The following is a 14287-nucleotide window of genomic DNA, read 5'->3' as shown; positions in this document are numbered from 1 at the left end:
GATTGCCCGAGTCCAGGAGTTCAAGGCTGCAGTGAGCTATGATTGTGTCAGTGCTGGGAAAAAGAGTAAGACTCCATATCCAAAAATATATATGTGTGTATATATATATGGTGGTTGGGGGACAGGAATGGTAATGTGTAGCTTAAAAACTGTACCTTCATGGAACAGGTTGTGGCTTGATTGGAGTATGTGCATGTCAAGCCCAGCTAGAGGTTATTTGGGGCTTTTCAGAGGGAAAATTGACCAGGAAATTTAAATGAGGGGTTTTTGTTTGTTTGTTTTGTTTTGTTTTTGTTTGAGACCGAGTCTTGCTCTTGTTGCCCAGGCTGGAGTGCAATGGCGCGATCTCGGCTCGATGCAACCTCAGCTTTGTGGTCCGAGTTTTGGTTTTTTAAAAATGCTTCATTTTAAAGCAAAATGGAAAAGCTGAGTCAATCTCTGGCTTTTTAACAGGTTTCTGTAAATTATTGTGACACCTTTTACTGAACATATATTGCTAAAAAATAGTGGAGTGGCCAGGCGCGATGGCTCATGCCTGTAATCCCAGCACCTTGGGAAGCCGAGACGGGTGGATCACCTGAGGTCAGGAGTTCGAGACCAGCCTGACCAACATGGTGAAATCCCGTCTCTACTAAAAATACAAAAATGAGCCCAGCATGGTGGCTCACGTCTGTAATCCCAGCTACTCTGGAGTCTCAGGCACGAGAATCGCCAGGAGGTGGAGGTTGCAGTGAGCAGAGATCGTGCGACTGCACTCCAGCCTGGGCGACAGAATGACTGTCTCAAAAAAAAAAAAAAAAAAAGGAGGGGTGTTTCATGGCTACTATGCCACAGTTTATTCTTGAATTAAGTGAATCTTTTTTTAATGGTAGAACTTTTTTGTGGGTTTTTTTTTTTTTTTTTTTTTTAAGATAGAGTCACTCGCCCAGTCTGGAGTACAGAGGTGGGATCCCAGCTCGCTGCAACCTCTGCCTCCCAGGTGCAAGCGATTCCCTTGCCTCAGCCTCCCAAGTAGCTGGGATTACAGGCACCTGCCACTACGCCTGGCTGATATTTGTCTTTTTAGTAGAGATGGGATTTGGCCATGTTGTCCAGGCTGGTCTCAACTCCTGCCCTCAAGTGATTCGCCTGCCTCAGCCTCCCAAAGTGCTGGGATTACTGGCGTGAGCCACTATGCCTGGCCAGTGATAGAACTCTTTAAGTCTATGAATGTGGCCTAATTTCAAATTATATTCTCAGAAATATTTACTATTCTGCCAAGTTACGTAGTTTGGATATGTATGTAGATACATCTTAAGGTAACAGATGTAATATGAGCATTCAGTTTAATAATTACTTAGCTCTTTAGCATTGCCTTTAGCTAAACCTTTAATTTGCAAATGAGCAATTATTTATCTTAACAAAGATGGCTAATGTCAGTGAGCAAAGTGGTGCTGGTAATGACAGGTTTACGGGGATAAGTGCTAACAAAGCCTTAGGGGGCTGTCAGTATTTTAATATGATTATTTGGCCAAGATATGAGGGGTGCATAACTTAAATTTTATATAAAGAGCACAGTATTCTTTATAGTGGACCCAAAACTAAATTGGTAAACTCAGATAGGTAGGCTCTCGTGTTGTATTTAAAATGAGTGATTGGCCGGGCGCGGTGGCTCAAGCCTGTAATCCCAGCACTTTGGGAGGCCGAGACGGGCAGATCACGAGGTCAGGAGATCGAGACCATCCTGGCTAACACGGTGAAACCCCGTCTCTACTAAAAAATACAAAAAACTAGCCGGGCGAGGTGGCGGGCGCCTGTAGTCCCAGCTACTTGGGAGGCTGAGGCAGGAGAATGGCGTGAACCCGGGAGGTGGAGCTTGCAGTGAGCTGAGATCCGGCCACTGCACTCCAGCCTGGGCGACAGAGCGAGACTCCGTCTCAAAAAAGAAAAAAATGAGTGATTTTGCAAAGAGTTTCATTACAGATACCTTATATTTAACTACACTTCTTGTTAGAAAATATTAATCTAAATATTATGCCTTCAAGTTTTAATTATATACCTGGAAGTTTTTTTTATTTCCTTTTTCTGTTGTTGTTGCTCATTCACCATCATACTCTGATATACCTGGAATTTTTTAAATGAAAAGTTCTTAACAGTTACTATTAAAGAATTATGCATTTTCTTAAAACCATAGTGTTTTTAGTTTGTACAAGAATTTTAAGGAATTGGAATGTTTTCACTTTTTTAATATTGTCCCCAGTTTCTTAACTTTTTATTTAAAAGAAGGTCTCACTCTGTCACCCAGGCTAGAGTGCAGTTGCACAGTTGTGGCTCACTGTTCCCTCGAACTCCTGGGTTCAAGCAGTCCTCCCACCTCAGCCTCCCCAGTAGCTGGAGCACATGCCACCATGCCCGGCTAGTTTAAAATTTTTTTTTATTTAATTTTTTACTTATTTTGAGATAGTCTTGCTCTGTTGCACAGGCTGGAGTACAGTGACAGTCATGGCTCACTGCAGCCTCGAACTCCTGGATTCAAGTAATTCTCCCATCTCAGCCTCCCAAGTAGCTGGGACTACAGGTGTGCGTCACATCAGCTGATATTTATTTACTTATTTTTGTTGTTTGTAGAAATTGTCTCACTCTGTTGCCCAGGCTGGTCTCAAACTCCTGGGCTCAAGCGATCCTACTGCTTTGGCTTCCCGAAGTGCTGGTATTACAGGTTGAGCCACTGCACCTGGCCCTAGTTTAGCTTTTAAAATGCATTTTTTAGGCAGCCGTTCTGCAGGTCTTTGATTAAGTTCTAACTTGCTATTTTGCATTCTAATTATGCCTAAAATAACTATCATCCTGTCAAAACTGAGGGTATTGACAGCATTGGAGTTAATCATGATGGAGTGTTCATTTAATTAGTATTTATTGTATGCTATGTTCCAGACAGTGCTAGGCAGCAAAAATAGATAGGATTCCTGCCCTTATGGTGCTGAGCATGAAAAAGTCAGTCATAAATAATTGCCAAGTTTAGAACAATAGTAAATATGACAGATGCAGTCTGACAGTCTATGAGATTGAAGTAGAGGACGGTGCAAGAAGGAATGCTTGGAGAAACTGAGAGGACATACATCTGAAAGAGTAGGAGTCAATTATATGAGCAGGTAGAGGGTGCCCTTAGATGTGAGGGAACAACCTATATCACTTTATGGAAGAACTATAAGCCCCGCAGCCATAGCATGGGGAATCTTGTTCCATCTTCTAAGATAAGGCTGGAGAAGTAGGTAAGAGCCAAACTACTGGGATCTGAAGTGTGCATTTTGGTATTGATACAGGGTGTCACTCTGTCACCCAGGCTGGAATGCAGTGGTGCCACCACGGCTCACTAGAGCCTCTACCTCCTGGACTCAGGCAATCCTCCTGTCTCAGCCTCCTGAGTAGCTGGGACCACAAGTGCACACCGTCACCAGCCCTGGGTTTTTTGTTTTGTTTTGGTTTTGTGGAGACACGCTCTTGTTTTGTTGTTAGGGCTCAAGCGATCCACCCGCCTCAGCCTCCCAAAGTGCTGGGATTAGAGGCATGCACCACCCTGCCCATCCTTCAAAACCAATCCTTTAAAACCCAGTAGTTAATCTGTAGTATAGGGTGGTTTTAATTAAATAAAATTATCAGCCAGTTTTAAATGTGACTTAGGGACAGACCTAAACGTTATATCCACCACTTTTTTTCTTTCTTCATTCTTGTGTCCTTAACCCTATTCATCATTCTCTTTCCCACCTGGACAGTCTCCAAGTCACCACTATTGTGCTAAGCATATGATACCATTCAAGACTTAATGTTGGCCGGGCGCGGTGGCTCAAGCCTGTAATCCTAGCACTTTGGGAGGCCGAGACGGGCGGATCACGAGGTCAGGAGATCGAGACCATCCTGACTAACATGGTGAAACCCCGTCTCTACTAAAAACTACAAAAAACTAGCCGGGCGAGGTGGCGGCGCCTGTAGTCCCAGCTACTCGGGAGGCTGAGGCAGGAGAATGGCGTGAACCCGGGAGGCGGAGCTTGCAGTGAGCTGAGATCCGGCCACAGCACTCCAGCCTGGGTGACAGCGCGAGACTCCGTCTCAAAAAAAAAAAAAAAAAAAAAGACTTAATGTTTCCAGTCCTCACCAATAAGGTCTCCCACCTACTGTAGACGAATAAAAGCATTATGTTTGTCATGACTGTTTATTACCTCTTAAAAATTTTTTTCTTCATTATCGATTTGCCATTTTTCCGTGGATCCAAAAAAGACTGATAATTCATGCCTGCTTAAGCAAACCAGTTGTGTCCAGAAGTAATAAACCCATCCTATAAATATGTCTTGAAAGTTGTGGAATTTGCGTGTCCATCAAGCCTTTTCACTATCCCCGTCCGGTCAAGGTGGTTCACACCTGTAGTCCCAACACTTTGGGAATCCAAGGTGGGTGGATCACTTAAGACCAGGAGTTCAAGACCAGCCTGGCCAACACGATGAAACCCTGTCTCTAAAAAATTTGCTGGGCATGGTGGCATGTGTCTCAATCCCAGCTAGTCGATACATTACTCTTGATACACTGAGGCATGAGAATCACTTGAACCCAGGAGACAGAGGTTGCAGTGAGCTGAGATCATGTCACTGCACTCCAGCCTGGGTGACAGAGTAAGATTCTGTCTCAGAAAAAGGCCTTTTTGCCTACCTTGAAGGAAATTAAAGGTGTACCATAGCCAGCTCTGCAACTGGTCCTGGTGTATTCAGGCAGGTAATTTTTGTTTGTTTGTTTTTGTTTTGTTGTTGTTGAGATGGAGTTTCACTCTTGTCACCCAGGCTGGAGTGCAATGGTGCGATCTTGGCTCACTGCAATCTCTGCCTCCTGGGTTCAAGCGATTCTCCTGCCTCAGCCTCCTGAGTAGTTGGGATTACAGGCACATGCCACCACGCCTGGCTAATTTTTTGTCCTTTTAGTAGAGACAGGGTTTTGCCGTGTTGCTCAGGCTGGTCTTAAACTCCTGACCTCAGGTGGTCCGCCTGCCTCAGCCTCCCAAAGTGCTAGGATTACAGGCATGAGCCACCACACCCAGCCACTAGTTGTTAAATCTAGATGATGAGATGTGTACGCAGGTTTGATTATCTGTTTGGAAATAGTTTCAAATAAAAAGAAATGCTAAAAGTTTAAAGGGGTCTTTGGTTTCCAGTCTGGCATGTAAGAATCTTGGAGGTTGGCACTTCATCCTAACAAGTCAAAAACTGAATTAACTGGCCAGGCACAGTGGCTCATGTCTATCATCCCAACACTTTAGAAGGCCGAGGCGGGTGGATCACGAGCTCAGGAGATCGAGACCATCCTGGCCAACATGGTGAAACCCCGTCTCTACTAAAAATACAAAAAAATTAGCTGGGCATGGTGGCGCGCACCTGTAATCCCAGCTACTTGGGAGGCTGACGCAGGAGAACTGCTTAAACCCAGGAGGCAGAGGTTGCAGTGAGCCAAGATCGCACCACTGCACTACAGTCTGGTGACAGAGCGAGACTCCTTGTCAAAAAAAAAAAAAAGCTGGATGTGGTGGTGCGCACTTGTAATCCCAACTACTCTGGAGTCCCAACTACTCTGGAGCTTGGAAGGATCACTTGAGCCTGGAAGATGGAGATTGCAGTGAGCCAAGATCCCACCACTGCACTCCAGCCTGGGGGATACAGCAAGACTGGCTCAAAACAACAACAAAAACTGTGCTCTGCAAAAGAGACTGTTGAGAGAAAAATACAAGCCACAGACTGGGGGGAAAATTGCAAAAGATATATCTGATAAGCAACTGTTACCTAGTATATACAAAGAACTTAAAAAAATTTTTTTTAATTAGCTGGGTGTGGTAGTGTGTACCTGTAGTCCTAGCTACTTGGGAGAGGGAGGTGGGAGGATCACTCGAGCCTGGGAGTTTGAGGCTATAGTCCACTACAGCCTAGGTGACAGAGCTAGACCCTGTCTCAAAAAAAAAATTAAAAAGTGAACCAAAGACTTTAACAAACACCTTGCCAAAAAAGACATATGTATGGAAAATAAGGATCTGAAAAAGGTGCTCCATATTATATGTCATCAGGAAAATGCAAATTAAAACAAGATACTGCTACACCTAATGAAAATAGCTAAAATTCAGAACACTGACACCACCAAATGCTAGCAGAATGTGGAGCAACATGACTTCTCATTTATTGCTGGTGGGAATGCAAAATGGTACAGCCACTTTGGAAGACCATTTGACAGTTCTCCACAAAACTAAACATAACACTATATGGGATCTAACAATGATATTCCTTAGTATTTACCCAAAGGAGTTGAAAATATGTTCACACAAAAACCTGTACATGGATGTTTATAGCAGCTTTATTCAAAATTATCAAAACTGAGAAGCAACATTCAGCAGGTGAATGGATCAATAAACTGTGGTACATCCAGTTAGTGTTATTCAGCACTAACAAGGAATGAGCTATCAAGCCATGAAGACATGGAAAAAATGTAAATGCATATTATGAAATGAATGAGGCCAATCTAAAAGGGCTACATGCTGTAAGATTCCAACTTATGACATTCTGGAACAGGTAAAACTACAGAGACAGCGAAAAGAGCAGGGATTGCCAAAGGTGAAGAGCGAGGAATGGATGAATGGGTGGAACATAGAGGATTTCCAGAGCAGTGAAACTATATATGATACTATAATGGTGGATTCATGCTGGACCATTAGGCATTGGTCCAAACCCATAGAATGTCCAGCACCAAACGTGAAGGCTAATGTAAACTATATTATTTGAATGACAATGATGTGTCAGTGTAGGTTCATCAGGCAGGCAAGGTGGCTCATGCCTGCAATCACGCCTGACCAGCCTGCCTGGGCAACATGGGGAAACCCTGTCTCTACAAAAAATACAAAAAAATTAGCCAGGGCGTGATGCAGTGGCTCACATCTGTAATCCCAGCACTTTGGGAGGCCAAGGGGAGGGGATCACTTGAGGCCAGGAGTTCGAGACCAGCCTGACCAATATGGCAAAACCCTATCTCTGCTAAAAATACAAAAATTGGCCCTGCGCAGTGGCTCACACCTGTAATCCCAGCACTTTAGGAGGCCAAGGCAGGTGGATCACTTGAGGTCAGGAGTTCAAGACCAGTCTGGCCAACATGGTAAAACCCTGTCAGTACTAAAAATACAAAAATTAGCTGGGCGTGGTGGTGAGCGCCTGTAATTCCAGCTGCTCAGGAGGCTGAGGCAGGAGAATCACCTGAGCCTGGGAGGCAGAGGTTGCAGTGAGCTGAGATCAAGCCACTGCACTCCAGCCTGTGCAACAGGGAGAGACTCGGTCTCAAACAACAACAACAACAACAACATTAACTGGGCATGGTGGCTTGTGCCTGTAGTCTCGGCTACTTGGGAGGCTGAGGCAGGAGGATTGCTTGAGCCAGGGAGGACGAGGCTGCAGTGAACCCTGATGCCACTGCACTCCAGCCTGGATGACGGAGAGACCCTGTCTTAAAAAAAAAAAAAAAATGGGCGGGCACGGTGGCTCACACCTGTAATCCCAGCACTTTGGGAGGCCAAGACGGGCGGACCACGAGGTCAGCAGATCAAGACCATTCTGGCTAACACGGTGAAACCCCGTCTCTACTAAAAATACAAAAAAATTAGCCGTGCGTAGTGGCGGGCGCCTGTAGTCCCAGCTACTCAGGAGGCTGAGGCAGGAGAATGGCGCGAACCCAGGAGGCGGAGCTTGCAGTGAGCCGAGATCGCGCCACCACACTCCAGCCTGGGGGATTGAGCAAGATTCCGTCTCAAAAAAAAAAAAAAAAAAAGTAGGTCCATCATTTGTAACAAATGTACCACTCTGCTGCTGGAGGATGTTCAAGAGAAATGTCACATAGGTGAGATGTCTGATAGGTCCACTGAATTTCACAATTAGGTGGTTACTGGTAACCATTACCAAACCGATTCACTAGAGTGTGAGTGGAAGCCTGATTATAAAGGGTTGAAAAGAGGTTAGAAAATAAGCAGAAGGACGCCAGAGGCCTACTTTAAAAGTTCAGTGATAGAGCTGGAGCTGGATTCAAGTGTGTAATCAATTTTCGTTTTTCTTTTTTTTTTTTTGAGACAGAGTCTCGCTCTGTCACCCAGGCTGGAGTGCAGTGGCTGGATCTCAGCTCACTGCAAGCTCCGCCTCCCGGGTTTACGCCATTCTCCTGCCTCAGCCTCCCAAGTAGCTGGGACTACAGGCGCCCACCACCTCGCCCGGCTAGTTTTTTGTACTTTTTTAGTAGAGACGGGGTTTCACCGTGTTAGCCAGGATGGTCTCGATCTCCTGACCTCGTGATCCGCCCGTCTCGGCCTCCCAAAGTGCTGGGATTACAGGGTTGAGCCACCGCGCCCGGCCAATTTTCGTTTTTCGTTTTTTCTTTTTTTTTTTCAAGTGTTAGGTATTTCAGTGCTCCACGTGCTCAGAGAAATTTCTCTATTAACAAACTATGGAAATGATCCCTGAAAGTATAGTCTTTTTGTGCTTTTCTTTCTTTCTTTCTTCTTTCTTTCTTTCTTTTTTTTTTTTTTTGAGATAGGGTCTCACCCTCACCCAGGCTGCAGTGCAGTGGTGCTATCACAACTCACTGTAGCCTGAACCTCCTCGCTTGGGCTCAGGTGATCCTCCCGCCTCAACCTGCATTTTTTTAGAGTCGGGGTTTAGCCATGTTGGCCAGGCTGGTCTGAAACTCCTGGGGTCAAGTGATCCACCAGCCTCAGCCTCCCAAAGTGCTGGGATTACAGACATGAGCCACCACACCTGACTGAAAGCACAGTCTTTGTAATCCATCTTCTTACCCTACTAACCCTATCTCTCCATCTCTCCTCTTCTCTCCAACTTACCCCTCTTATGTCCAGTCTGTTAGCTGTGTGCTGGCTTGTTCCTTAAGTGGGATCTCTCCATGTGACAGGAAAGACTGGCCAGTAGCAGTTACATGTTTACACAGTCCTTGCAGACACTTCCAGATAAGGAAATAATTCTCTTCCCCAGTGTCCATATAGCAAATCTCTTTACGGGACAGATTATTTTCAGCCGTTTCAGGCTTTCATGATGATCATAGCTGCGAGCCCCAGAGATTAAGAGACATGATACTCCTAGCATCTATATATCAAAATTTAGGGATCCTGTACCTGTTATTGGTAAAATCATATTTCCTTGATTTCTGATGAGGCTTTTTTTTTTGAGACAGAGTCTCACTCTGTCACCCAGGCTGGAGTGCAGTGGCAGGATCTCGGCTCACTGCAACCTCCACCTCCCAGGTTCACACCATTCTCCTGCCTGGGCCTCCGGAGTAGCTGGGATTACAGGCGCCTGCCACCGTGCCTGGCTAACTTTTTGTATTTTTTTAGTACAGACGGGGTTTCACCGTGTTAGCCAGGATGATCTCGATCTCCTGACATCGTGATCTGCCCACCTCAGCCTCCCAAAGTGCTGGGATTACAAGCTTGAGCCACCGCGCCTGGCCTGTTTTTTGTTTTTTGTTTTTTTTTTTTTTTACTTTATTTATTTATTTTTGAGACAGTTTCGCTCTGTCACCCAGGCTGGAGTGCATTGGCGCAATCTTGACTCACTACAACCTTCGCCTCCCGGATTCAAACAATTCTCCTGCCTCAGCCTCCCAAGTAGCTGGGACTACAGGCGCCTGCCGCCATGCCTGTCTAATTTTTCTTTGTATTTTTTAGTAGAGACGAGTTTTCATTATGTTGACCAGGCTGGTCTCGAACTCCTGACTTTGTGATCCACCTGCCTCGGCCTCCCACAGTGCTGGGATTACAGGCATGAGCCACTGCATCAGGCCTCTGATGAGTTTTTAAATCTTTTTATATATGTTTGTTAGCCATGTATTATTTCTTACTTATTTTTCCATGAGGTTGTCAGTTTTTGTTTATTGGCAAGCCTCTATATATTCTGAATATTTTGCTATCTGTTAAATATACTAAAAAAAATTCTTGCCTGTAATGTTTTTACTTTAACTTGTATATAGGGTCTTGTATTTTCTAATACTATAATAATTTTGGTTTTTAAATTTTAGCTTTTTTTTTTTGAGATAGTGTCTCACTCTGTTGCTCAGGCTAGAGTGCAGTGGCGTGATCTCGGCTCACTACAACCTCTGCCTCCTGGGTTCAAGTGGTTCTCCTGCCTCAGTCTCCTGAGCAACTGGGATTACAGGTGCCTGCCACTGTGCCTGGCTAATTTTTGTACTTTTAGTAGAGATGAGGTTTCGCCATGCTGGTCAGGCTGGTCTCGAACTCCTGACCTCAAGTAATCAGCCCGCCTCCGCCTCCCAGAGTGCTGGGATTATAGGCCTGATTCACCATGCCTAGCCTGAATTTTAGCTTTTAAATATATTCAGAGTTTATTTTGGTGCATTATTTTTTTCTGAATAGTCATTTGTTCCAAAACCATTATTGAAAACTCTATCCTTTCTCTCTGATTTGAGGTGCCACCTTTATCACAAAGGAAACTCCCAGTTATTCCTGCATTATTGTTTCTTTACTGTTTACCCAATTCTTTATCAATTCTATGTCTATCCTAATAGCTTTCTGCCTTAAATTCTACATCTTCTTGTGTGTGGATTTTGGTGTTTAAACAAGCAAGTTGCTCCTATGGCTGTTCTTGTTTAGCGTGCCTGGCCACTCCTGTGAATTATTTTATTCAATGTGGATTTTAGAGTCACCTATTGAATTTTGTTAAAAAGTATTCTGTTAGGATTTTTATGAATATTGCATTACACTTTTTTTTAAAGAGAATCAAATCATTTATTGATTACACATGATAATGGATGATACACAAGCTTCATTCCCATCTATAATTTTATCTGGTACCATTATTCAATTTAGATATATTGCATAGGATGTGCCAACAATCACTTTTATAACCAGTAATTCCATGATTTTGCTTGGGTAATCCCTTTTAATGGTGAACTTTAGGTCACAACAGTAACTATCAGTTCAACTACACCAAGGTTTCTTTTTTTTTTTTTTTTTTTTGAGACGGAGTCTCGCTCTGCCACCCAGGCTGGAGTGCAGTGGCCGGATCTCAGCTCACTGCAAGCTCCGCCTCCCGGGTTATGCCATTCTCCTGCCTCAGCCTCCCGAGTAGCTGGGACTACAGGCGCCGCCACATCGCCCGGCTAGTTTTTTTTTGTATTTTTAGTAGAGACGGGGTTTCACCGTGTTAGCCAGGATGGTCTCGATCTCCTGACCTCGTGATCCACCCGTCTCGGCCTCCAAAGTGCTGGGATTACAGGCTTGAGCCACCGCGCCGGCCTACACCAAGGTTTCTGAAGACAATGGCTTCTCCACCCAAGCAGGTTGTATATAAATTCCAAATAGAACCTGGCATCACCCTGAAGGAATTCTAACTTCACACTGTTGGGGAAATTTACCAAGATGGCTTCAGAGTAGACTAACTTTACACAGCACATTAAAAAAAAGACATTTATTCAGCGTCACGATCAGACTATTACATTTAGCAATCAACAGCATGGGTGCAAAAAAAAAAAATCTACATTAAAACCCTTTGTTGGAATGCTTTACACTTTCCACAGAACAGAAACTAAAATAACCTGTTATACAATTAGTCACAAATACAGTCCTCGAGTTTTTTGCCCATACACATGAGTATTTGTCTAAAACATGTCTTCTTTGTAGCAGCTAGGCCCTGCCACCACTGTGCTTGGCTGAGTTCACAAATCTGTTGTAACCTGTAGCTTCCCTGTCACTTCTCTGGCTCTCCTCTCCTGCTAAGCTTTGTTTCCTAATTGAAATCTTCTGCCACTACCATAGCTACTGCTGCTGCTGGAACCGCCATGGCCACCTTGGTTTCGTGGTTTTGCAAAGTATTGGCCTCCACCGCCATAGGAGCCAGAGCTTCTGCCTCCAAAATTTCCTCCCTTCATGGGTCCAAATTTGAAGACTGATTGTTGTAATTGCCAAAATCATTGTAGCTTCCACCACCTCCAAAATTGCTTCCATCATGACCAAATCCATTATAGCCATTCCCACTGCCACCATATCCACCACCACCACGGCTGCCACCAAAGCCACCACGACCGCCGAAGTTTCCTCCACGACCGAAGTTGTCCTTCCCACCGAAACCACCTCCATGACCACCACCAAAGTTTCCAGAACCACTTCGACCTCTTTGGCTGGATGAAGCACTCGCCATCTCTTGCTTTGACAGGGCTTTCCTAACTTCACAGTTGTGGCCATTCACAGTATGGTATTTCTGAATGACAGTCTCACCCACGGAGTCATGGTCGTCAAAGGTTACAAAGGCAAAGACCCTTTTCTTGCCACGGCCTCGGTCAGTCATGATTTCAATCACTTCCATTTTCCCATAGTGTTCAAAATAATTTCTTAGGTCATGTTCTTCAGTGTCTTCTTTAATGTCACCAACAAATATATTTTTCACAGTTAAGTGGGCACCTGGTCTTTGAGAATCTTCTCTTGAGACAGCTCTCTTCCGTTCCACAACTCTTCCATCCATGTTATGTTGGCCTTGCATTCATAGCTGCATCCACCTCCTCCACAGTGGCATATGTGACAAACCCAAAGCCCCTGGAATGCTTGGTGTTTGGATCTCTCATTAACACACAGTCTGTGAGCGTTCCCCGTTGCTCACAATGGCTACTCAGGCTCTCATCGGTTGTTTCAAAGCTCAGACCTCCAAGGAAGAGCTTCCTCAGCTGTTTGGGCTCTTTAGGAGACTCTGACTTAGACATGACGGCAGGGAGAAGACAGACTTTAATGATGCTTCTTCGGCGGCGTCCACGGGCAGAAAGTCACTGTTTTTTTTTTTTTTTTGAGATGGAGTCTCACTCTCTCGCCCAGGCTGGAGTACAGTGGCGCGATCTCAGCTGACTGCAACCTCCGCATCTCAGGTTCCAGCTATTCTCCTGCCTCAGCCTCCAGAGTAGCTGAGATCACAGGTGTGCACCACTATACCTGGCTAATTTTTGTATTTTTAGTAGAGATAGGGTTTTGTCATGTTGGCCAGGCTGATCTTGAACTCCTGACCTCAGGTGATCCATCTACCTCAGCCTCCCAAAGTGCTGGGATTACAGGCGTGAGCCACTGCGCCCAACCTGCATTGCTCTTACAGGAAGTTTTTTTTTTTTTCCTTTTGAGACAAAGTTTCACGCTTGTTGCCCAGGCTGGAGTGCAATGGCATTATCTTGGCTCACCGCAACCTCTGCCTCCCGAGTTCAAGTGATTCTTCTGTCTCAGCCTCCCGAGTACTCCTGAGTAGCTGGAATTTCAGGCATGTGCCACCACGCCTGGCTAATTTTGTATTTTTAGTAGAGACAGAGTTTCTCCATGTTGGTCAGGCTGGTCTGGAACTCCCAACCTCAGGTGATCCACCAGCCTCGGCTTCCCACTGTGCCTGGCCATGGAAATTTTAGGACAACTGACTTGATAAAATATTGAGCCTTGCCACTAAAAAACATGCACGAGGCCGGGCGCGGTGGCTCAAGCCTGTAATCCTAGCACTTTGGGAGGCTGAGACGGGCGGATCACGAGGTCAGGAGTTCAAGACCACCCTGGCTAACATGGTGAAACCCCGTCTCTACTAAAAAATACAAAAAACTAGCCGGGCGAGGTGGTGGGTGCCTGTAGTCCCAGTAAACCTGGGAGGCGGAGCTTGCAGTGAGCTGAGATCCGGCCACTGTACTCCAGCCTGGGCGACAGAGGGAGACACCGTCTCAAAAAAAAAAAAAAAAATGCACATTTATATTACCATTCATCATTCAGACTTATTTTTTGTGTACATTAATCAGCCTTCCCTTCTGATTTCTTGGTTTTTAGACTTGCAGCTTTTCAGTATATCTTGATATCAGGTCAGGCAAAGCCCCCTTTTCTATCTCTTATTTTTTGACTTTCTTTGAACATTTCATCTTCTCTTTGAACTTTAGAATCAGCTTGTCAAGTTACGATTTTTAAAAATTACAATGAGGCCAGGCTCATACCTGTAATCCCAGCACTTTGGGAGGCCGAGGCTCGTGGATCACCTGAGGTCAGGAGTTCAAGATCAGTCTGGCCAACATAGTGAAACCCCATCTCTACTAAAATCACAAAAATTAGCCGGGAATGGTGGTGCAAGTCTGTAGTCCCAGCTACTTGGGAGGCTGAGGTGGGAGAATTACTTGAACCTGGGACACAGAGGTTGCAGTGAGCTGAGATTGCACCACTGCACTCCAGCCTGGGTGACAGAGCAAGGCTGTGTCTCAAAAAAAAAAAAAAAAAATT

The 14287-nt window shown here is 44.9% G+C and overlaps 2 pseudogenes across 1 annotated transcript; both read right to left on the bottom strand.

Moving 5' to 3' along the window:
• Positions 1–8437: 8437 nt before the first annotated feature.
• LOC117091286 lies at positions 8438–8513 on the bottom strand (annotated as a pseudogene).
• A 2949-nt stretch (positions 8514–11462) lies between these two features.
• On the bottom strand, positions 11463–12807 carry LOC117090132 (annotated as a pseudogene). Its single transcript, XR_004439911.1, has one exon. The product of XR_004439911.1 is annotated as a heterogeneous nuclear ribonucleoprotein A1-like (transcript).
• Between the last annotated feature and the right edge of the window lie 1480 nt (positions 12808–14287).

Source organism: Trachypithecus francoisi, unplaced genomic scaffold, assembly GCF_009764315.1.
Source record: "Trachypithecus francoisi isolate TF-2019V2 unplaced genomic scaffold, Tfra_2.0 Lachesis_group11, whole genome shotgun sequence".
Classification (NCBI taxonomy): Eukaryota; Metazoa; Chordata; class Mammalia; order Primates; family Cercopithecidae; genus Trachypithecus; species Trachypithecus francoisi.
This window is presented reverse-complemented; position numbering and strand designations above follow the sequence as displayed.